Raw genomic sequence first — 24,000 nt, forward strand, 5'->3', positions numbered from 1 at the left:
TAAAGGGAAGAAAATTACTATGATGAAAAGTAAAAATCATAGCATCTATATGGAAAAAGCACAATGATGGTTTCAAAGACAGAAAGATAGCAACTAGGAAGATTTACAGAGGAAAAAGCCGTCAATGTGTCCTTGAAGGACAGGTTGTATAAGGTGATTGGGAGATGAGAGGTGACAAGTGGTGGCTGAATGGCATAGAGGGTACATTCTAAATCAAGGCACATGCAGGAACACACCCCTGGGGTTAGAGAGAGCAAGTACCCACAGCGAACAGCAAGGGAACATCAATTATGTGGGGGCACTGAAAAGCTCTTTTCAAAATTCACTTGATCCCCTGGGGCTTTCCTTTAATTAACACAACTGTGACCTTGGAGACTTCAGTAAATGCCTTTGTTTTCCAGCTGTTTTATTGATTTTTGGTTGCAGGACTTCGATTTTCATGGGTCCTCCCTGGATTCATTGTTCAGAAGTTACATCATGCCGCTGTCCTGCCCCGCTACCTGTTTCTTTGAGAAGTAACTTCCCTCTCTTGGAGAGGTTGCGTGTTGACACAATTATGGAATGCTATATGGGACCTTGGAGGGCTTTGTGCTCATAGTGAACAGTTAAATTTATACCAGTAGCTGAGGTGGACCAGCCAAACTACTGTTTTTCACTAGGCAAGGTTCTACAAAGGATATCCAGGAACCCAAATTAGTAATTACAACATTGATAATAATCACAGCTCAGTCGAGATCTGTCCCAGATCCCAGAATCCACAAGTAGGGCATCCGAAGGGGAATCTAGAAGTTCCTGAAGATGTTCTATTAAACATCTCAGCATGGATAATATTGAGATTGGTTTGTACTTTTTGGATAGCAGAGAGGATATACTCACTTTCCATGCAAGGGTGGTTTCTATTCTCCCACATAAACTCTAAGACATTGACCGTGGTATTGCCTAATCAACAAAGTCAATGCCCTTAAGACCCCTAGGTGGATAAAATCATCAGGATCTTCTTGTGAGTTCTTGAAGTTCTGTGTACATGCTCAGTTGCTTTCATGATAATGATAATGGTGAGCTTAAGTACAGAGATTAAGTATTAAGAAACTTTGAAAATCTGGGCCAGGGTCTGTGATTTGGTTTATTTTTATTTGTTTATTTATTTTTAAAGATTTTATTTATTTATTTGACGGAGAGAGACATAGCGAGAGAGGGAAGAGAAGCAGGGGGAGTGGGGGAGGGAGAAGCAGGTTCCCGTGGAGCAGGGAGCCCGATGCGGGGCTCAATCCCAGGACCCTGGGCTCATGACCTGAGCCGAAGGCAGACGCTTAATGACAGAGCCACCCAGGCGCCCCTGTGATACAGTTAAGATCAAGTAAGGTTATTTTCCTCTTCCCATCCACTGAATAGACTTTTTGAGCAGCAACCTTCCTTTCTAACCCTGAAGGCAAAGCTCCCTATAAAGGGCTTCCAATAATACCTTCTTATGAGCTTGGGACATCAGTTCTCATCCATGGTATGATTAATTACCCACAGACATGTCATCATTGGTGGCAAGATGTATTACTAAAATGTTAGTAATATTCTCAAAATTGCTAACTATACTCAAAGAACTGAAATTTGGTATTGATTTTTAATAACTTAATACGAATCAAGACTGTGAAAATAACTTCATTTTTACAATCTCTTGTGTTCCGGATTTCTTGCTTGATTAGGAATGCACAGAGTGATGTTATCATGAGAGCATAGGGAGGCCCACAGAACTCGTACCCCATTTCACTTAGGCCACAGCCCAGGGGGCATCCCATGACCATCCACCATGTGAGTTGCAGGGAAAATGTGAATGATTACCATATTTCATCAATTGTAAAAAGAAATTTTTTTTACTTTTAAAATTTTTTTTTAAAGATTTTTTTTTTTTTTTATTCATGAGAGAGTGACAGAGAAAGGCAGAGGGAGAAGCAGGCTCCCAAGGAGCAGGGAGCCCGATGCGGGACTCGATCCCAGGACCCTGAGATCATGACCTGAGCCGAAGGCAGACGCTTAACCATCTGAGCCACCCAGGTGCCCAGAAATTTTTTTACATTTTAACATCTCTGAAAAAGGGATGCATCTTACAGTCAATGGCAATAGTCTTAAGTAATAATAGACAGGTTTTTTTTTTTTTAATTAATGGAATATAAAACACTGCATCTTACTTTAGTTGCATTTTAGATTTAAGGTTAATTACTCCAGGACCTACATCCCACTCCTTGCTTGAAAATTTCTCTCCAGTCAGGCTCATTGGCTCCTATAATATTGCCTTCAAAGTTAGTCTTCCTCTCTCCCTAGTCCTTTCATATTAATAACTCATTTTAAAATATATTGAGTGTCTATTTTATGCCAGATCTCATATTCTTGTAAAGTGTTTCCATTTATAAAATAGATATTACACCTAAGTCCAGAGCATTCAGAACAGAAGGTAAGCCAATGCTTGCCAAGTGTTTGAGCAAGAGCCTCTGAAAATGATTTTGATGGATTCTTTTTTTTTTTTTTAAGATTTTATTTATTCTTAACTGTGGATAAGTTATTCAGGAATGAGAGGTCATTTCTAAATGAATGGGAGCATGCCTCATACCAGCTTATCTAAAATCACAATACTATTAAAAGGTCAGAAGCATATATATAACGAGGCATTGGCTACCAGGTCTTCTAGGATAGGTGCAGAGCTGGGAAAATCAGAGTGGGGGTGATGGCGGTGGGCAGTTTCCTGCCCTATTACCCTAGCTCCTGGACCTAGAGAGTGCTGGTGTCTAATATTTGTTCAATATGTGGCTGTTGCATGAATGATCACATCTAGCCAGGCAAAGTCAGAGGAACACAATCTGAATGAGTGGTGCTATAGGGAAATCACAAAGGTCAGCTGCCCCTGAGGAGTGTAAAAGGGAGATAGAAGGCTAAGGTCGCTGATCTTGCACTGGTCATGAGGTTGGATGGGAGTCACTATCTATCAATAACCAGAATTTCTTATCTTCAAGGTACTATTCCAAGAGCTTTACAAATATTTTCTCATTTCATCTTCATAATAATCTTATAAAATAGCGACTATTATTATCTCTATTTTACTAATGAGGAGACTGATGGGCCAAGAGGTTAAGTACCTTGCCTAAGGTCTCACAGCTGAAAAAGGACAGATTTAGGAGTGGAACACAGGGAGTCTGGCTCCAGAATCTGTGTTTGGACCATTCCACTACAATGACTCTTTATTGACCCAGCAGGTGCTTTCTAAATATTTTAGCCACTATAATCACAGCTCCTTTGAGGCTAGATGTCTGCAGTCTGCCCCAGGCTTGAGGCAAGACAAAGTCGGCTCTCAGACTGTAAGAACTTAGGCTAGTAAGCCTGCCCTCTAGGTGTTGGCAGATAGGAAGGCATACATCCTGGATTTTACTTGGACATGATCCAGGCTTCTGGAAAAACCACTGAAAACTGTACCCCAAACTGCCTGTTCCATTATCGTATTAAAATGAACATCTCTTCCCCTCCACACCCCACCTTCTAAGCCAGAAAGAACTGATGTTGGGAAAATGTGTTGACTTTCTTTGTTTTTGTTTTGTTTCGTTTGGTCCCCGGTGTTGCAAAAAATGTAGCCTAAAGAAAGGTCTAGGGAAATTTTCATAGTTATATGTTAACTAACTCTTTTATCAGAGTGTTTAAAACAATTCTTAAAAAAGTCTCCAATTTCTCTTAAATTTTGGGATCGAAAATTAACATCTTAATAGGACACAGAATCAATAGCAAGTATTTTTTTCTAAAATTACTGTTAGAGGTTAAATTACTTGCAACACTTAGAGGTAGCAGACTTGTTTTGTAAATTCTCCTGATGTCTTAGTTTCTGTCTTGAAAAGGAGATTCACATTTTTATTTTCATTAAAAAATTTTTTTGAGATTTACCTTTTTAAATTCCACACCCATGCTACACTATAGATCAAAATGCTGGCCCCCACATTGTTACTTTATATCCAGATAAGGAAAAGTCTTTTAATTTGGGCTTGGCTTTGAACAGAAATCACAAAAGTGTCCATGTGTGCATGGTCGACTCCAGCTAGATCCTGGTACCTGCCGCTAACAACACTCCTTCAGTTCTAGCAGGGACGTTAGAAGAAGTTTCCCAAAGCCAGATTTAGCAGCCAGTGCATAGTCAGAAGCCTCAGACAAACATGCAAATCAAAGAGACCTTGCTTTTTCAGGCTGTGAGAGTGGGGTGTCTTTGTTCCCAGTGCCTAGCAAAGGGCCAGAACCAACAAGGCACAACAAATGGTTTGTTTGTTTGTTTTTGCTTTTTCCAGCTGGATAGAGATAGGAAAGTATTGCTTGATCCTCCCATGGAAAGCAAAGGCAACAGAATTAGGATTGAAATACACACAATGGAGTGATAGGGTATGTTTGCCTGGGCTGCAGATGTGGATAATACATGAAAAGCAGGCCCATGTGGAATCTTGTGGGCACTTGCAGCATATAATGTCCACTTTACATCCTTGACATTGTGTTTTCCTCTGCATCTTGGATAATGGCAAATGCTATTATTGTATTTTCTTTTTATAAACAAATGGATCTTAGGATTAATCTCAGGGGATTTTACTGAATGCTTTTTTTTGAATATAATGAATTATGAGGTAATCTTATTTGTGTCTGGTACTCTTTTGTGTTCAATGGCAATGCTGGATTGTGTTCTTTCTTCTTATTAGTTTGAAAAATGAGGAAAAATGGGACTGTGCCTGTCTTTAATTCTGTTATCAACAACTGAGGGGAAACATATGTGCCATGTATTTTGCCAAGGCTATATTTTGTAAATAAACTACCATTGTTAATTTTGGGGAGTGTTTCTGATTCATTACTAGAAATGATTCTGCATATTGTTATTTTTTAGAATGATACTTTCTTACACATATTTCCTTTGATTCTTTCATCATCTTTTGATTTCTCAACATTTTTCTCTATTAATAGTAAATACCATTATAATTCAACATGCCATAAATAATTTTGTTGAATATCTACTTTGTTCCTAACACTGCTCTTGTTACTGAAGACAAACTAATAAAGAACGCAGTCCAGGTTCTTGCTCTTATGGGGCTTATTTTCAGATGGGAGAAGACCATAAACAAATAACCAAATAAGATAATTACACGTACTGATAAACGCTATGGAGAAATTAAAAAGTGTTATCATTTTGGTATGAAAAGGTAGGGTGTTAGGATGGCCAAGAACAGGGACAGTGGAGTCAGACCAGAACTTGAATCACAGTTCTAACACGACCCTGCTGTGGGATCTTGACAAGTCATTTTAGCCTTTCTGTTCTGTAAAATAGGAACAGTCATAGTCCCTGTCTCAGAGTCTTGCTTTAAGGGTTATATGATTATATTTGGGAAGCACCTAGAACAGTGTCTGACATACACTGGGCACTTTGCAACATTAGCTTTCATTGTTTTAGTAGTTAACATTTATTGAGCACTTTTTATGAGCCAGGAATTATGATTATGACATATTCGTCAAAATTACCATATAAAGAAGTCATTATTAACTCCTTTTCACAGATGAGGAATCTGCAGGTCAGAGAGGCTAAACAACTTTCATGCAGTCATGCAGCTAGAAAGCACCAGAAGCACTGTATGACTTCTGCTCTGCCCTCAAACATCTACCTGTCTCTCTTCATAAGAAGTAAGTTTTATTTTTTCCAAATATTTACTTTCCAGTGGCTTGGTAATTAAGTCCATTATATGTGTAATCTCATGTTTTTGGCTAGAAAGATAATACATATTTACTGAAAATAAAATTCATCCTTCTCAGGTTTCTTCTTTTCTGATTCTGATTTTTTTTTCTGCTTTGCTGCAGCCTAAAGTTCAGCCTGTTCATTATGTTACAACATATTTTATACACAGCTGATGTTATTTTATTCAAATAGAATTCATTAATTAACCAACTATGTTGCCCTTTAGAGGTTACCTACAGTTTCCTATGGCATTTGTACTTTTTACATTAAATGCTTTAGAAAGTATTTCCATTTGTGATGTCCCAAATTTTATCCACTTAGTTGAAATTCAGAATTGTTACTATTTTTTGTAATGACCTTTTTAGATGTCTTTCTCCTCTTCCTAATCACAGTTCCATTTAAACCCAAATGACATGCAGAAATCCTCACTTCAGTGGTAATCTGCTTTCTTTTCATATCCAGTTTTAAAACATAATCATTACTCTCTTCCTTCAACTGCTCCGAAACCTGGTGTATTTTATTAAGCAACCATCTTGCTAGATTTAAGAAAAGTGCTCTCTTAGAGCCAAGGGGAGTTCTAAAGCCCCAGGGCTTAGCACAATGTAGCTCCACAGATTCTAAGACTAAGCATATAACATATTTAATGAGGCTTTGAAGGGAAAATGCTATCAAATCTGTGAATTTGGCTTATACCATGGACTTTTGCTCCTTTCTAAAGAAGTGGGGAATCGGTGAGGACACAGAGGGCAGTAATTGAGATCAGACTGTTGGTTCTTCTCCAAGACATGGTGGCAAATGGGCACCTGAGTCGGAGACCACTGCTGGAATTTGCCTCTACCACTTGATTATGTAACTTGACTGAGATTTATTTCCTCATATGCAAAATGGGGATAATAATATTATGATGTTTGTGAGGATTAAACAGCATATATAAATATCTAGACATATGAGGCATAATAATAATTACTATTATTAGTTGTTACCTACTCTCTCCAGGTTCACTTGTGATTTTTTGAATTCTTTAAATTACTTAATTCCTTGGGGCATCTGGGTGGCTCAGTGGGTTAAGCGTCTGCCTTCAGCTCAGGTCATGATCTCCTGGAGTCTGCTTCTCCCTCTCCCTCTGCCCCTAACCCCGCTCCTGCTATCTCTTGGTCTCAAACGAATAAATAAAATCTTAAAAACAATTAGTTCATTCCTTAACTTTGTGGACATTTCAGGATGGTATAAAGCAAGAAATCTCTTTTGCCTCCATCTAACTGTTTATCAGCATTTTTATTATCATCTTTAAAACTAGTGTCAGCTTCTCCACATGTTCCAACCCATTTTCAAGATTCTCACTAAGCACCCAAATCTTCACTGACTGAGTCATTCATCAAACATTTATTGACTGCCTACTATGCTCACTCCCTTTCCTCATGAAATACTCTGTGGAGACACCAGATGTTTGTTTACTTGCATTACAAGACTGAGGGAAAAATGCAACAATACCAGGTACTAAGGTAGCATGAAGTAAGCAGTGGTACTCTACTGCGGATGGAGTGGTAAAGGCAGGAAGGCTTCCTGGAAGAGATGATCTCTAGCTTGTTCTTTGAGAGAAAAAGAATTTGTCTAGTGTACAAAGAAAGAAGGGAATTCTGGGTAGACAGTAATAGTCACTAAGTCACAGAGGATGAAACATCAAGACCTGTTAGGTGAAAGATAAGCAAATGGTGTCAGTAGAATATAAAGTACAAGGAGAGGTGCAGCTGGGGATGTGAAAGGAGACATATATTTAGATGCATTTATTTAGAGTATCTAAGAAAACTGGGCCTGGCATATAATACTCGGTAAGCGCACTTAAATTTTATTTGAAAGACCAACTCTTGTTTTTTAAATAAAGTACATTACAGGGGCACCTGGGTGACTCAGTCCGTAAAGCGTCCGTCTTTGGCTCAGGTCCTGATCTCAGGGTCTTGGGATTGAGCCCTGCATCAGGTTCCCTGCTCAGGGGGAGCCTGCTTCTTCCTCTCACTCTGCCCCTGCTTGTGTTCTCTCTCTTGCTCACTCTCTCTCAAATAAATAAATAAAATCTTTAAAAAAATAAAGTACATTATATTTTACCCAGATATTTTATTTGTATCTTATTTATATCTTGTTCTAGAGTCTCAGGCTCTCTGTAAATTTTTATTTTTTATTTTTTTGCCTTATAATTAGGAAAGACAAAGATATGGAATTGCAATGAGGAAACACAAATTGTGAGAGAAATTTCATAGCTCAGAGGAAAGAACTATAATAATGTATACCTAATATATCAATATCATCCACAATCACAAAATAAATAAAAGATCGACAAGAAAATCTACTTTCTTTGCTTCCAATAAGATTAAATATTCCTTTATCAGAAGACAATTGGAAATGTTTTCTCCTGAATCTAGGAGGAGGGAAGATTGTGTTCCTAACTGTAAAGACAGCTATGCTGGTTGAAGATCCTTCGTTTTCTTCAGCAGTTTTCTCCACATGTCCGCCCTGCCAGGACCTCCCTGACCCATACCCCTCCAAAAAGCTCCACATCTTCATCTCTTTGGACTGTATTCCCTGTATTTTGATGATGATTGTGTAGACATTCTACTTTCATTCTTTCTCACTAATAGTTATCCAAAGCAACTATTTCTCTGCAATTTTATAGAAAATTGTGTTTCTTTTAAAATACCTTTGTGTTTCGGCTGCTCATTGCTAAGTCATAACAGCTGGGGACTGTTACTAAAACTCTAACATTACTCCTTTTGCTTCCCAGAAACATCTCCCACAATAAATGGTACCTCTATTTTTAAGAAATTCAAATATTTGAAAGAAAACAAAAATATTTAAAATTTAGATAAAGTTGTGATTATTTACATTATTAAGAAATCAATCATAAAAAAATCTTCTGAGTGACCTTAAACAAAGAGGAATTTATGTATTTGCTATTACATAATCAAGAAAGATTACAAATATCTTTATATGAAGATACCTAATATATGCAACTAGATAATTCTTGCACATATTTCGAAGGGAATAGGGTGGCTTTAACCTTGATTTTAGATCCCTTTAGACTCCAGTGACCTCTTTAAAGGATATTAAGTGCTCCGAATTTTTCTAGAAGGAAAACATACCAGTTAATGAAGCACAACTGCATGAAGGTTTCTTTTGGAACCTGTAATCTCTTGGCAATTTACATAACACATTGGGTATTATGATAGTCGCACTGAAAGAAAAGCTAGTATTTATAAAATTATTTCTGAATTGGGAAAATATCTTGCAGCATGAGGAATAGGGGCCCCTGGCTGGCTCAGTCAGTAGAGCATGAGACTCTTGATCTCAGGGTTGTTAGTTCAAGCCCTGCACAGAGCTATTTTTTAAAAAATAATTAATTAATTAAGACATTGGGGAGGGTATGTGCTATGGTGAGCACTGTGAATTGTGTAAGACTGATGAATCACAGACCTGTACCTCTGAAACAAATAATACATTACATGTTAAAAAAAAAAAGAAGATAGCAGGAAGGGAAAAATGAAGGGGGGGGGAATCGGAGGGGGAGACGAACCATGAGAGACTATGGACTCTGAGAAACCAACTGAGGGTTTTAGAGGGGAAGGGGGTAGGGGGATGGGTTAGCCCGGTGATGGGTATTAAAGAGGGCACATACTGAATGGAGCACTGGGTGTTATATGCAAACAATGAATCATGGAACACTACATCAAAAACTAATGATGTAATGTATGGTGATTAACATCACATAATAAAAAAATATGATATAATTCTCTTAACAGACTTCAGTGAAATGGGTGTTCTCCTAAGGTCTAAGATTAAATAGTTTTTCTCTGAGGTGCTCATAGTTTCATGGCAAAACTATAGGGATCAATAAACTCAAAACTCAAGAAATCTAAAAAAAAAAAAAAGATATGAGGAGCAGATATAAATGCTACCCAAGTAAAAAAGAACAATTTTTTATTCCTTAACTCTCCAGGCTATTAAGCATCCTCTTATTAGGTATTTTTTTCTCCTTTAAAACCTGCAAATAAGATTTATCTATATTCCTTTATGGTCTCAGCTTCAGTTTTTATTTAAATAAGTTATTTATTAATTACATGCTGCCTATAAGAGCAAGAGGAAATAAGGATGATGTAGATGAAGTGGAAGAGAGACTTCTCAGTGTATACCTTTTAATACTATTTGATTTTTGAACCCATGTAATTATATTACTATTAAAAAATAAAGTTAAGGGGCGCCTCGGTGGCTCAGTCGGTTAAGGATCAGACTCTTGGTTTCAGCTCAGGTCATGATCTCAGGTCCTGAAATTGCCCCCAGCCCCCCCGCCACCACATCACACTCAGCATTAAATGTGGAGGCTGCTTGTCCCTCTTCCTCTGTTCCTCTTCCCCTGTCCACCCCCATAAATAAAATCTTTAAAAAAATAAAGTTAAAATGATATACCATCAAACATTCACCCATCACACAAACATGAATATGTTTTCTCAAAATGTGTTTATTTAGCAAACTTATGGAAAGCCTGATAATTCTAGATTGATTCAAGTATCTTTATTTGGATAAGAGAATTATAAAACAGCATGATGCTAAAGAACATCTGAAGAATAGTGTGAAGCATGAGAAATAGAATCAGAGAATCTGGGTACAAGTTCAGCTCACAGCACTTATGAGTACCATGACCTTGGCAAGTTACTTAAATTCACCGAGCTTCACTTCTGTTACCTATGAGAAATGAGAATGATAACAATACTACCAGTCTCACAGTTGTGTAGACCCCATGAGAAACATATGTGAAAGCCCTTTGTGAATGGAGAAGTCTTAAACTTGTGCTAGTTAATATTTTATGTATCTATTTTCAAAGATTTTATTTATTTGACAGAGAAAAAGAGAGTTCAAGGAGGGGGAGGGGCAGAGGGCGAGGAAGAAGCAGGGGATCCATCCCAGGACCCTGGGATCAGGACCTAAGCCGAAGGCAGACATTTAACTGACTGAGCCACCCAGGTGCTCCAATATTTTATATTTTATTTAATGTTTCTAAGACTTACAAAAATGCACAAAGCCACTATGAGATTCATTGGGAAAAAGTCTATTTGTTTGCTTAATTTTTTGCTTTCACATATCAAACAACTGAAGTAAAAGAGTGTTTTTGTCTTTGGCAGCCAGGTCAGCAGCAATGCCAAAATCAATGTTGGGACCACATAATCTACTCTCCTAGATCGATTACTTTTTCAGCATGGACAATCAATGTTTGGGAGGTCTGGTTAATTAACATGATTACCAGTAGGCATTTCAGGGGGAGTAAATTTGCTCTGCCACTAAAGTTCAAGAGAAATGGCAAGGCATGAATATTTGTTTAGCTCATTCATTCATTCCTTCACAAATATTTGCTGAATGCCTACTCTGTGCCAGGCACAGTTCTCGGCCTTGGGGACAAAACAGCAAGCAAAACAAGCAAAACCTGATGCTTCCATGGAGTCTACATTCTAGTGGAAAATTAATTGAGCTTACAGTTTTTTTGGATCCTAACCACATACACGCACATACACACACACACCTTATTTCTAACAGCTTTTCTTACCTTCTGCTAAAACAGCTTAAGACTGTTTTTTGGTGACACAATCCCTCATTTATCCAAGACCGAACATGAAACACAAATAAGGCCTGTTCGGGTTGGAGGGGGACTGAAGCCAGGGCCCAGGCTGTTTCCTCTGGTACCCCACCCCCCTCGCCCCCACTCCCTGCTCTCGCCATTCTTTCACTGGGCCCAGGACTTTGCCGAGGACAGTTTATTTGACACTCCCACACAGGGAATTATTTCCACATCGATTTTGTTACCTAAAGAAATCCCTCAAAATCTTGTACCCGCAGACTCCCAAGGGCTTTTTAAACTTTCTTTCCCACTCTGGGTCCACTTCTTCCTCTCTTTTTCCACACAATATCCATGTTACAGATTTTCTGGACTTTCTGATAATTACCATAATAATGACAGGTACCACTTATTGAAGATGTGCTATTTGTCAGAGTCTGTGCTTGGCATTTTACATGCACTGACTTATTTAACCCTCAAAATAGTCCTGAGAGATAGGCGTGAGTCTTTATTTTACAAATAAAGAATGATGTTCCGAGAGGTGAAGTAATTTGTTTAAGGTTACACAGCTGTTAAGGGCAGAGCTGGAATTTGAGCCATATCTAATTTCACAGTTGGAACTCTTAACCACTTGCTTCCCAAATTCTGTAAAGCTCTTTGATCCTGTCTGTACTTAGATAGTTTTAAGGATAATGCAAAGATCTGATGAGAGTGGGGGTGGAGGGTAAAGTGGGGGAGAAGGGGGCTGGGCGCAATGTTTGCTAAACAAGCTTGCTGTTGAGGGTTGTGATACTAGCTGTCATTTGAGGATGGCCTTATATATTCTAGACATTCTACATCTATTTTCTCCAATTTTCCCAGAAACTCTGGAAGGTAAATACGATTATCCCTAAGATACTGGTGAAGGATTTCAGGCTCAGAGAGTTTATCACTCACTTAAGTCCTCAAAGGTAGTAAGTGGTGAGCCTTCTACCTGCCTTTATACCAGTTTGGGGTCACACTTATTCTCAGAACTGAACTGCAGGCCTCAAACTCCCATATCTTGAAAAGAACAACAGAAACAACCACCACAAATTAAAAAGGAAGAGAATTCACCCACCTCTCCTGGGCTGCCCAGGGCCTAGAGCAAGCCAGTAGTGGCCTGTCTCCATTCTCAATCGCATCTGATTATTAAACTCTCTGATCTGCCCTGCCTGTTGGCCCTGCCTAGCCCGAATACTCTTATCTCTGTTTCCCCATCTGACTCATTTTTGTCCTCTCTGTACCTCCGTCCTCTCTCTCTCTGGGTACATGGCATTTTTCCTTCATTAGATTCTCCACATCCCTTCCATCGCTTCCCTCTCTTCTCTCTAATTCTTTTATCACCATGTGAATCTGCTTCCTCTTCCTTCCTTCTTTGAGAAGTGATCTAGTGCAATCGCTGTTCTGGAGTCTTTCTGCCTGAGAAAGACTCCTGATTGTACTCTCCTGGTTAGTTGTCTGACCTTGGGAAAACCACTTATGCTTTCTGAGTCTCCATATCCTCATCTGTCAATGAGCAAATGAGCAATGCAATCGAACCTCTACCATAAGTTTTTGAGATGTCTAAATGAGTAAACATATGCAGAGATTTTAGAATGTCATCAGACATATGGTGAGTGCTCCATACTAGTTTTAATTATTCTCTCTCTTGCTACCAACTCCCTTTCTCTTTCCCTCTTCCTCTCCTTTACATCTATATTTTGTTCTTAGCTAAAATAAAAAAAGTGAAGAGAGAGTTCCTACAGAATAGATACATTTATTCATTGGCATCATTCATTTATTTTTTCATTCGGTCTACATTTATTGAGTGCCTACTGTGAATGAGGTTCTGAACTGGGGACTAGGATATAAAGATGAATAAAGCATGCTTTTCCCTGAGGGGTTTATTTGTCTTGTAACAGTCAATCATGCTGTCTCATATTTTAACAAAATGAATTCATGTACTTTAATAAGCCAACATGTAAGTCTACTGACTTTATTACCAACTTTCCCCCCCAAATTGATCTAATCCTCTCCACCTCTTCTGCCACTACTCTAAACCTACCACCACCATTTTACCTGGATGAGCACCTTTTAACTGGATCTTTCCCAGCCTCTTTGGCACGACTGGGCTATTCTCTATTCAGCAGCCAGGGCTATTATTTAGAAGAACAACTCTGATCCTGCCAGCCTCTGGCTTAAAGTTGCTTTCAGGAGAAAGACCCAAATACCTGTCCTCCATAATCTGCCCATGCCTCCCTCTTTCACTTCCTTATGCACAGTGTAACATATACATTTCCCTCCTCTTCCTCACAATGGCTTCCTCTGCTCTGCTTTGACAAATTAATGCCTACTCACTCTTCAGATTCAAAAAAATATTATTTCCTTGGGATGCCTTCTTGACCCTCTATCTAGGTCAGAGTTTTTTGTTTTGGTTTGGTTTGGTATGGGTATATGCTAAGAATATACTTGAATAGGTAGACTCTGAGAGTCTAGATTTAAGTTCTTGTCTTTTTCTAGAGCACTTACCTGAGCTTGTCTGATTCACTGGTGTGATTTTACTTTGCTAACTGTAGGTATATCAGGAAAAGGTTCATGTCCATTTTGCTCATCATTCTATCTCCAATGTCCAGGGCAGTGTGTCACTCATTGGAAGCATTTAATAAACATTAGCTGAATGAAGACTGAATGAATTTTTGTTCTGCAGTTGCTTAATTTCCCCAATGTATCAGCACTTTTATTAAGAAAGCAAATCACCCTTAGCGGTGGGAACGTGAATATGAGAAAGCTGAGTGAATAAGAGATTATCTTGAACTGAAGTATAATTTGGATACTTCTGTCTTTTATAAACTTAGTCGATGAGTCTACCAGGAATCCTATTTGGATTAGGAATCTATTAAGCACATTAAAGATGTATACTTTATATTTCCTGGGCTTGGCTTTTCCATTCTAAAGTTGCTACTACTTGTGATCTGAGAATCAAAGACATCACCATTATTTCAGCTTTCTGAATCTTTTAGTTATTGAAATTGATTTTTTTCCCATATTATTCCTTTTCACCCCTAATAAATTTATTTCCAAGGTTGGTAGTTACAATTTAGTTTAATTTAATTTATGAAACTGGTAAGATTTAGGCTACAAGGGGTCTATAAATGTAAATACATTGTTAATCTTGAAAGCCCCAACAAGCAGTAAGTGTTTCTACTTGAATTAAACTTGAAACGATTATTGGAGGGTTCAAATTCTCTTAAACCCAGAGAGAGCAATTTCCACAGATACAGATCTTTCCCCTTCTCATTCAACTGGGTGAAAGCAGAATTTCCACATGTTCAAAATGTGAGGAATAAAATGAGAACATTCAGAAATTATCTGCTTGCAATAACTGTTCCTTGATGACACGTTCTAATTAGAAGTCACAGTAACTAAATTTCATAGAATGTCAGCTGGAAAGAGCCTTAAAAATAATCTCTCTAATCACCTTAATTAACAAACAAGGGCATCACTGTTGAGAAATGTGATGTGGCTCAGGCGGTCAAAAAAGCATCAGCTGCAGAGTCAGGGAAAGAAGAAAAGTGCCTCACTACTCATTATTGAATTTGATGGTTGGCTTAAATACTGGGATTTTCAAACAAACGTGGAGGTGAACTACACTCGGCTCTGAGAATATGGAGTGAAGTTAGTAGGTATTTTCGATCTATTTTAGCTTATATTCCCCCTCTGCTTGTCTCTGTGAACCATTCTTTAACAGCTGTCTATAATGTCCTGAAATTCCTTATCAGTGAAGGATCTGGGTTCATTTGGTAATACTTGTATAGTCAAGAATATGATTAGGACCCTTTATTTCCATGTATTTGATCTGGGCATGGCTAATGCAAGGGATGGATCTAAGAGATCTTTTTGGTTGTCAAAATGTCTCTAGCATAAAGATTTATTTAGCCTCCTTTCAGTATTAGCTAGTGAGTGCTTTATGTCACTGGATGCCAAGGGTTCTTCAAAATATTATAAAATCACAAGATGAGACACCCAAAGATCAATATATTTAATTATGGAATGAAAGTTGTTATGAGGCTGGGCAGAGATGGAATAACAGGAAGGGAAAGGACAGCTTTGTAAATATTTTCAGCCCCTCTGATAAGAGTTTGAGATAATGTATTCCCAGGATAGATAATTAGGTCAAGAGAATTTTTTGAGAAAGGAAGTGATATTCCACTTTGTCCCCATTACATTACTCGAGGTCCAAACTGGGGTATAAGCATGGAGGAAAAAAAAAAAGCAGCATCATTAATCACTGAAGTATCTGGAAAGAATGTCCCATGAATCCGCAGACTCGGTTTTCAGGAATCATCTTTTCTGTCGTATGCTGTGGTGGAGGTTGGGGAGTTAAAAAAGCAAGTGGGGGAAGGCTAGGAACAAGATCAATTAAGTGATGGGACATCCTGGGAGATTTCTAGTTGCAGGAGGAGACAGTACCTATTGGTGGGGCCTGTATGCATATGAGAGAGATTTGAGGAGAAAGATATGGCTAAGCAATAAAAATTCTAGAGTCAGATAAAGTTTTATGTAAGTTTCCCTCCTAATAGTTTGGTAAAAATTAGAATATGCCAATCAAATTAAACCAGATTTAATGCAACATATTTGGAGAAATCTGATATGTGGCAATACAGAATATCACTAAGGATGAACTGATGATGGATGGATGGATGGACAGATGGATGAAGGATGCCACATGAAGAAGTTAGGATAGGGAAGAGGAAAAGCATTATATATCTGAACTCTTTCTTGAACTACCAATATTCCCAGATTGGTGGTTATTTTTTTTAGTTAATAGTAATTGCTTATACTTTTAAAGCTCTCTTATATATATCATTCAATTGTGATACAGGAATAAAAGCAATTAACAAGAGAAATAAGCTAGAAATGAAAGTGAAATTATGTGCATGAGAAAGCCCTGAGGCTCCATAAGAATTTTTCAACCCCCTTTTGACCATAATAATCTAATTGGATTAGATTCCTTGGGCTATTTAAGCCATCAGCCAACATAAGCTACTCAGTAAATTCAAAGAATTAAGGAGTTTACTAGCTGTTTAGCTTGCCTCAGCTTTAGTAGCTATGACAAATGTTAAGATACTGAACTGCTTTCCTATGTGGATGTTGATTGAGCTTCAGTTCCCCCATCTGTGAAGCTGGATAAGGTGATCTTTAAGGATTCTTCCAACTCTAAATTTCCATTTCTCAATGATTCTAGTTAAACCACACAGCATACACCAAGTTAACCAGATTGTGCATTCCTTTCTTCTTAAAGAATGCAAAAAATGCAAAGCACAAAGATGCAGTATCAGTGACAAAATCTTCAAATAATGGAATTTATATTTCTATATTACTTGAGGGGTTATGTCTTTAAAAAAAAAAAGATTTTATTTATCTGTCAGAGAGAGTGCTCACAAAAGCAGGGTGAGCGGTCAGCAGAGCAGGCAAGGGAGAAGGAGGTTGAGCAAGGAGCCCAATGCGGAACTCGATCCCAGGACCCTGGGATCATGACCCAAGGTGAAGGCAGACGCTCAACCAGCTGAGCCACCGAGGCATCCTGAGGGATTATGTCTTTTATCAAGAATTCAGTAACTGGAGAGTTCTTTTGAAAATATTTTACTCATCCTAACTTTTTCAAAGTGAGAAAATGAAAACTCATAAAGATGAATAACTAGCATGAGGTCACAGAGCTAGAATTAGAGTTGGCATTAGAATACTGGTCTTCTCTTCCTAGTCCAGTCTTGCACAGTACTTTCCATTCCAAAACTCATCCTGAATGTTCCCTGATGATGCTGATGCAATTTCTGACCAAGACCTACAGCTGGACTTTATGAGTATTTCCTGGGCATTTAAGATGCAGTTATTTGCATTGAGAAACTATCTCAACATGCCACAGCTGCTCATTCATATGCATAAACTTATGTAGACATTGATTTAGAGAAAGAAATATAGGTTGCATTGTAAGTAAGCTTCTTGGATGTTGTATACACTCTCATTTCTGGGAACCTTTAGGTATAGAAGGTGTCTATATTTTTCCGATGGTAAATTACATATTCATTTTAAGTTTCATCGCATCTTTGACCTTATAGAGAAATAGACCATGGTGTCCAACTCTGGTTTAAGCTTGTGACTTAATTCAGACTAGTAACTCTGGAAAAGAATTTCACTTCATTCTGAAAAGAATGAGTACTTTTCTTTCTTTTAATTTAATTTCTTAAACTAGCTTCACAATTTAAAAGGAGTAAAAAAGATTACTGAAATGAACTTCTGCTTTAAAAATATAGTAAGTTACTTAAAAAATTTTAAAGTGATGCCTTAATGACTTTTTTTCTTTTGGTCTGTAAAGTCATCTATCAGGATGAAGTTCAATCTTACCTCATCCTCACTCAACTGCTTCTCTATGCATTTGCAGGAGAGGCCATAATCAAAGGGAATGAAGCCTGAGTAGGTTCACTGTTTCACTGGATGAGGAGTTCTAGCAAGATTTATGAATTTGCTTGATAATCTATATTTAGAGGGGAGGTATAGGCTAGGTAGAGGTGAATGACATATGAACTTCTTAGATCCCCTGCAGCCTGACCTATCCCTAGTAAAACCACGGAGGCATGACCAATCATTGAGTTACACATGCCAGAAATCAAACCTAGTGATACCGCCTTATGTGACATCGCCCTGGACTTCAGGTAGAGGGAGTCCAACCCAGTGACAAACCACAATTTCTGCAGGGTCCTCAAGTATTCTAGTGCAGTGCTTCTCAAACTAATGTACAAATAACCTATGGATCTTGATAAAATGTAGATTCTGACTTAGTAGGCCAGAGTTGGGGCTTGAGATTGTGCATTTCTACCGGCTCTCAATTAATATCTATGCTCCTGGTTCATAGACCACACTTGGTAGACCAGGAATCTAGAATAATTCCTTTCTTCCCCCAGCTTCCTGCATGGCTTACTCCCTGATTTCTTTGAGATCTCTGCTGAAATATGAACTTATTATCTAGGCCTTCTAGACCCATGATATATTTCCCTGTTACTATTACTTTTACCTTTCTTCCTGTTTATTTATACTACTGATCATCATCTAACAAATTTAATATTTATTTGAGAGGGCCTTTTGGCGCACTTTTTCATCATTTCCTAAGAACATTGAGTGGGGCATAATAAGTGTTCAGTAAAAATATCCATTAACCGAATACATGTATAAATGAACCACATGGCCACTCTGCCACAGTTCCATAAACCAGACCACATTTATAAGTCTCCAGGCAACAATTAACTGTCCCTGGGGCTTTTCTTTCAGGAACTCAAGTAGTCTGTTAAAAAATAAAAGGTGGATCACTGGGAGTTGTATGGAAATATTGAATCACTATAGTGTACACCAGAAACTAATAATACACTGTATGTTAACTAACTGGAATTTGAATAAAAGCTTTAAAAAAAAAAAGGTGGACGAAATAAGACCCCTCCATGGTCTACTCAAGTCCCTGCTTGCTGATGGGGACCCCCATTGACATCTTCCCTGCTTGCAGGCCCTTCTGAAGGCTTTGCAGGATCCAAAACAATGCCCCGAGCAGTCAGATGAAAGCCAAGAGGATATTGGTGGTTGTCATAGGAATATCTTGGCAATTAATTGTCTCTAATTTCTATTGTTCACTTCATTCTCATAGTGAATAGCTGGTGCTTTTTTACTTCAACCCTAGTCAGTGATCTCATAGTAAGTAGAGGTATTATTACATAGTGAGAAGGCAGCAAATGCTGTAAAGGTTTGCCCCAGTCTGGTTCAGAGAAATGCTGTGTTAGACCCTTTTTGATAAATGTATCATTTGGTTACAATCAATGATTTTTTAAGAAAAAAAGATTTATTTATTTATTTGAGAGAGAGAGTGAGAGAGAAGGAATGAGTGAGAGGGGCAGAGGGAGAGAGAATCTCCAGCAGATTCCATGCTGAGCATGGAGCCCAATGCAGGGCTCGATCACATGACCCTGAGATCATGACTTGAGCCGAAACCAAGAGTGGGATGCCCAAGAGATTGAGCCACCTGGGAGCTCCAGTAACTTTTTAAAATTCACCAGTGGTATTAAAGTTGAGTTTCGGAACTTTAAAAAATGTTAGAGATTTAATCATCTTTTCTTTGTGTTATATTACAGAACAATAGCTGTAGATTTTCCTCAATGCAGGAGAAAGAATGTTTATCCACTAGGGTCACATCTTTGTAAGAAAAAAAAAGCACCACCTAAAAACTGCATCAACACCAAATGCCCAGTCTGAGGACTCATTTACCCTTTTCCCCATCTAATATCAGAACCCCAGGCAATTCATTCAATATTCATTCAGCAAATATTTCTTAAACACTTCCTATTAATTATTTGCCAGCACACTGAAGATATTATATTGCATTTCTAAAACAAATGGAGACCCATTCAATAACTGTTTAATAAAGCATAGTGAAATTCATATTGTGCAAATTCTCTCAGGACATAAAATGAGTGATAAATGGGTTCTTGCCCTCTAGAAGCTTACTTGAGTGGGGAATTGTGCAAATCACGTTAAGGGACATACAAACTATCTGAATGTAGGTCTAGAGAGCTCAGAGAAAGAATCAATTAACACCGACTTAGCAGATAGATGATTGCATAGTGGAATTGACATCTGCAGGCCCTCAAAATGAGTAGGGATAGAAAGGGAGAAAGGAAGAAAAGGGAATTCCAGGGAGAGAAACCCACATGAGCAAAGGCCCAGAAACACGACTGCTCAGGACCAAATGTTGAGATGTAGAAAGCAGTCCTGTGTAGCATGGGAGGGTACAAAAGGATGATGCTGGTGGGTGATGATGGTGTAGAGTGAAGAGGGAGCATGGAGGTTGGCTGGGACCATATTGTGAAGGGCATGGAGTTTGTGCACAGGTACCTTGGGGTCGTATCCTAGAGAACCATAATTCTGAAAGCATTGGGGAAGATGGCTGGAAAGGAATAGGAAAGGGGTGTAGATGTATATGCATGTGTGGGGGGAGGGCAGGCATTATGGTTCTTTTTTTGAAGTAGTGTTGGAGTAACTTCACTAACTAAATAAAGGTAATTGGAGTTTTTTACAAGAATTAACTTCCCATATCGCTTAAGTAGAATTATTCCTTAATTATCAGATACATGGTCCTCTTAAAAAAATAGAGAAAATAATTTCATTATTTTCTTCCTAATATCAATATAATACATATTAGTTTCCAAGTAAGCATGTGATAGAAAGATTAAAAAAAAAGGTGGTATAAATGAATCACAATCATGCCACCAGAAAAAAAACATTGTTTGCATTTGACTCTTCAAACATGGCTTTAATTCTACTACCTAGAACTAGACACTGAATAAGATTTAATGATGGATAGAGTAACTTAAACAACTGGGGGCAAGCTCATTTTAAGCAGAAGTAAGTATAACAACTTTGGTCTTACTTTGCACAGTGAAACTTGCCAAGGAAGACATTTATTATTACATTTGATAATTACAAATTGTTTATAATTATTCCAAAAATGTGCTAAGTCTTATGAAAAACACAGTTGGAAATTGTTTTATAACTTGCAATAAACACTTGTTTAGCACTTATTTTCTGCTTTGAAGCAAAAATGAAAAAAATGCAAGTAGTAAAACTGAATCATCCCTCCAATCTTCAATTATTTTCAAGTGGAAACTCCAGTGCTAAAGAATGGTAAATGTTATTCACTAGTTCAGCAACTCTTTAAGAAATACCAATAATATGTATAACACTAAAAACTGATTTATCAGTGAACAAAATGTAGGTTTTGTGCCTACACACACGGAGTTCAAAATCTTATTTAGTTTAGCAAGATATTTTTTTTCTCTCTGCCTTTCCTAATGGAAATCCCACCCATTTTTAAAAGTCTGGCTCCATTTCCCCATTTCCATGAAGTACTCTTGTACTGTTTTGACTCCTGCAGCTTTATCCCTTCTCTGACATTCCATAATTCTCAGATATGGTGTCATCTTTATATAATTTTGGTCCTACGTCATCAGAAAATGATCTCTGTTAAATGTATCTAAGTCCTTTCTCCTCAGTAAGATTAAAAAAACATTCCTTAAAGACAAAGACTTGGGATGGGGGTAAGGGCCAAATTTTCTGAATATCTAGTAATACTGAGGAAGGAATCTAGTATATTCCTGATAAAAGCATTTGAATGTAACTGAAAAGCTTATTTACTGGAAGCCTGGTTCCTGACCATGCCAAAAGAGAAGTCAATAAAATTTGTCCTAGCATGGACACCTCACAATACTGGTGCAAATGAAGGGGATCTGGTAAATTTCCTAATGGACTGTCATGGCATACTCATTTTTTCACTTGTTATCTTAAAGGTCAATTGTTCATTATTTCCTAAAATTGTCATATAATTTAAATGTCCCTAAATGATCTAAACAACAATCCAATCAGTTTTCCATTTCAAACAATAGTTAAATTAAGGCTCAGTTACACATTAAATTTACAAAGGAGGAAAGAGGATTGCTTGATGTTACATTACCACATTTCCAACTGATTTAAAGCTGTGACAAATTAGAATACAGATAGACTATTAAAATAGGAAGTTCTGTGAATCCTATCTGTACTTTGGCATTTTGAAATAAGCTTATTGTTTTTATTTACAAATTTCTTCAGAAGCACTTTGAAAATCTATTTACATGATTTATAAGACATGTTTTGAACAGGGATCTTCACAAAGTACAGCATAGTATCCAAATTAAGTATATTGCTTAAAGGAAACAAAAGCTGTAAGGAAGCTTAAGATGAAGATTTATGTTGATAGAACTATGACATGCTTGTCCTTTATTGTAACCTTTAAAGTTTAAAATCACTCTGTTCAGGGACATTTGAATGGCTATCTTCACTATCAAGGGCTTCTAATTGGTGTAATTGGTGTTGGAGATGAAATTTTTCAGAAATGGGAAAACAGCCTGGGATATTTATGCCATGTGCCAGGTTATGGTGAAGGGCATACAGTTTGAGACTGAACGAAAACAGCTATAAAGAAAATGGAAAAATTCCATGGGAAAGTTCTTATTCCATATGAAGTAGAATTTGCTCCTCAAATTATGCTCACCCAAATGTTTTTTATTTTCTGTTTTACAATGGATCCTTCTGGAGCCAATTTACTCCTGTTAGAAGACATGTCTACTAATTTTTTTTTTTAAAGATTTTTTATTTATTTATTTGACAGAGAGAGAGATAGCGAGAGCAGGAACACAAGCAGGGGGAATGGGAGAGGGAGAAGCAGGCTTCTTGCCGAGCAGGGAGCCCGATGTGGGACTCGATCCCAGGACCCTGGGATCATGACCTGAGCCGAAGGCAGACGCTTAACGACTGAGCCACCCAGGCGCCCGACATGTCTACTAATTTTTAAGAAGTAGAAAGACTTTCAAAACTGGGAAGAACATTTTCTCCTGGTGCTGTCATCATCCATCTTTGATAATCACAAATCCCCTCTTCCCCAGCTCTCTGGCCATATCTGGGTGAGGCCAATAGGAGAAAGCATTTAATACATTTTTTTTATAACTTAATTGCAAATTCTAATTCTAAAGTCAGGCAAAATAAATGTAACATTCCAAAAGACACATGGCAGAATGTTTTCTTTATTTTCATGGGAAATATGTGGTTGACCACCATTACGGTAAAATCTAAGACATCACAGGCAAGACACAAACTAGTCTTCCAAAGAACAACAGACCAACTGACATTAAGAAAGAATCACTTTAAAAGGTCAAAGAAGCTCTTTATACCCCTACACAAAAAGGCTCTCCCTTAATGTCATCTTATACTTTCATATTTACCTGTTTAAAAGTCCTGTCTGCTAGCCATGTGGACCAAGGGTAATTAACTACATTTCTTAAAGATAGAAACCACACCCCTTTGCTTTTTTGTAAAAAGTCTTAGCCCACTGTGGGTGCTTAATTGTATTTCATTAACAAAAGGAGTAATCTACATACAAATTTGCTGAAAAACCAACCACACAGTAGGTAACATCCCTATTGTCTCACTGAACCTCATTCTGATCATAGAAACAGATGTTCAAACAAACCAAAGAGCAGAGTATGGCTAATGCAATTTAGGATTCCTCATCAAGTCTCAGTTGGCTAATCTGAATTATGACATCTCACCAAGTTTCAGGGTTTACAGTAGTGTATTACAAACAAGCGATACTGTAGCAGAAAAAGCAAAACAAACAAACAAAACCCCGCCTCAAGGACAACAAAAAAACTGTGTTAGTAAGAGTTAATGTGACAAAGAGAGAATATGGTCTCTGATCATACCACTGATCATGGTCTGTTTCTCTCTCTCCTTGCTTCTGAAGGGATTCAGGAACAACCATCCTCCCCCACTGAATGTGCCACTTTGGCATGTGGATTTTGACCTAAAGACAATGGAGACCCTCCAGGCTCAAGAGAAACTTTTGCCCCTCCCATAAACACATAGAAGAATCTCAATTGGGGGTCTTTCCCAGAACAAGGGCTATTAGCAGAGATAAGTTTTATCTGAGTGACCCATCTGTATGGCAGGGCAAATATCTAATTACCAAACATCTGTTCTTCTTATGGCCCTGTGAAATGGACTCCTTTCCTCTGAAGTCCCAGACCCCTGCCCACTTCTTAGCTCA

The 24,000-nt window shown here is 37.9% G+C and overlaps 1 protein-coding gene across 10 annotated transcripts in view; it reads right to left on the reverse strand.

The window, feature by feature from the left end:
* The window catches only part of DLG2 (discs large MAGUK scaffold protein 2), a 1,451,407-nt gene that overhangs the window by 284,848 nt on the left and 1,142,559 nt on the right, over positions 1-24,000 (reverse strand). The gene's annotated exons all lie outside the window — the stretch shown is intronic.

Source organism: Neomonachus schauinslandi, chromosome 11, assembly GCF_002201575.2.
Source record: "Neomonachus schauinslandi chromosome 11, ASM220157v2, whole genome shotgun sequence".
Classification (NCBI taxonomy): Eukaryota; Metazoa; Chordata; class Mammalia; order Carnivora; family Phocidae; genus Neomonachus; species Neomonachus schauinslandi.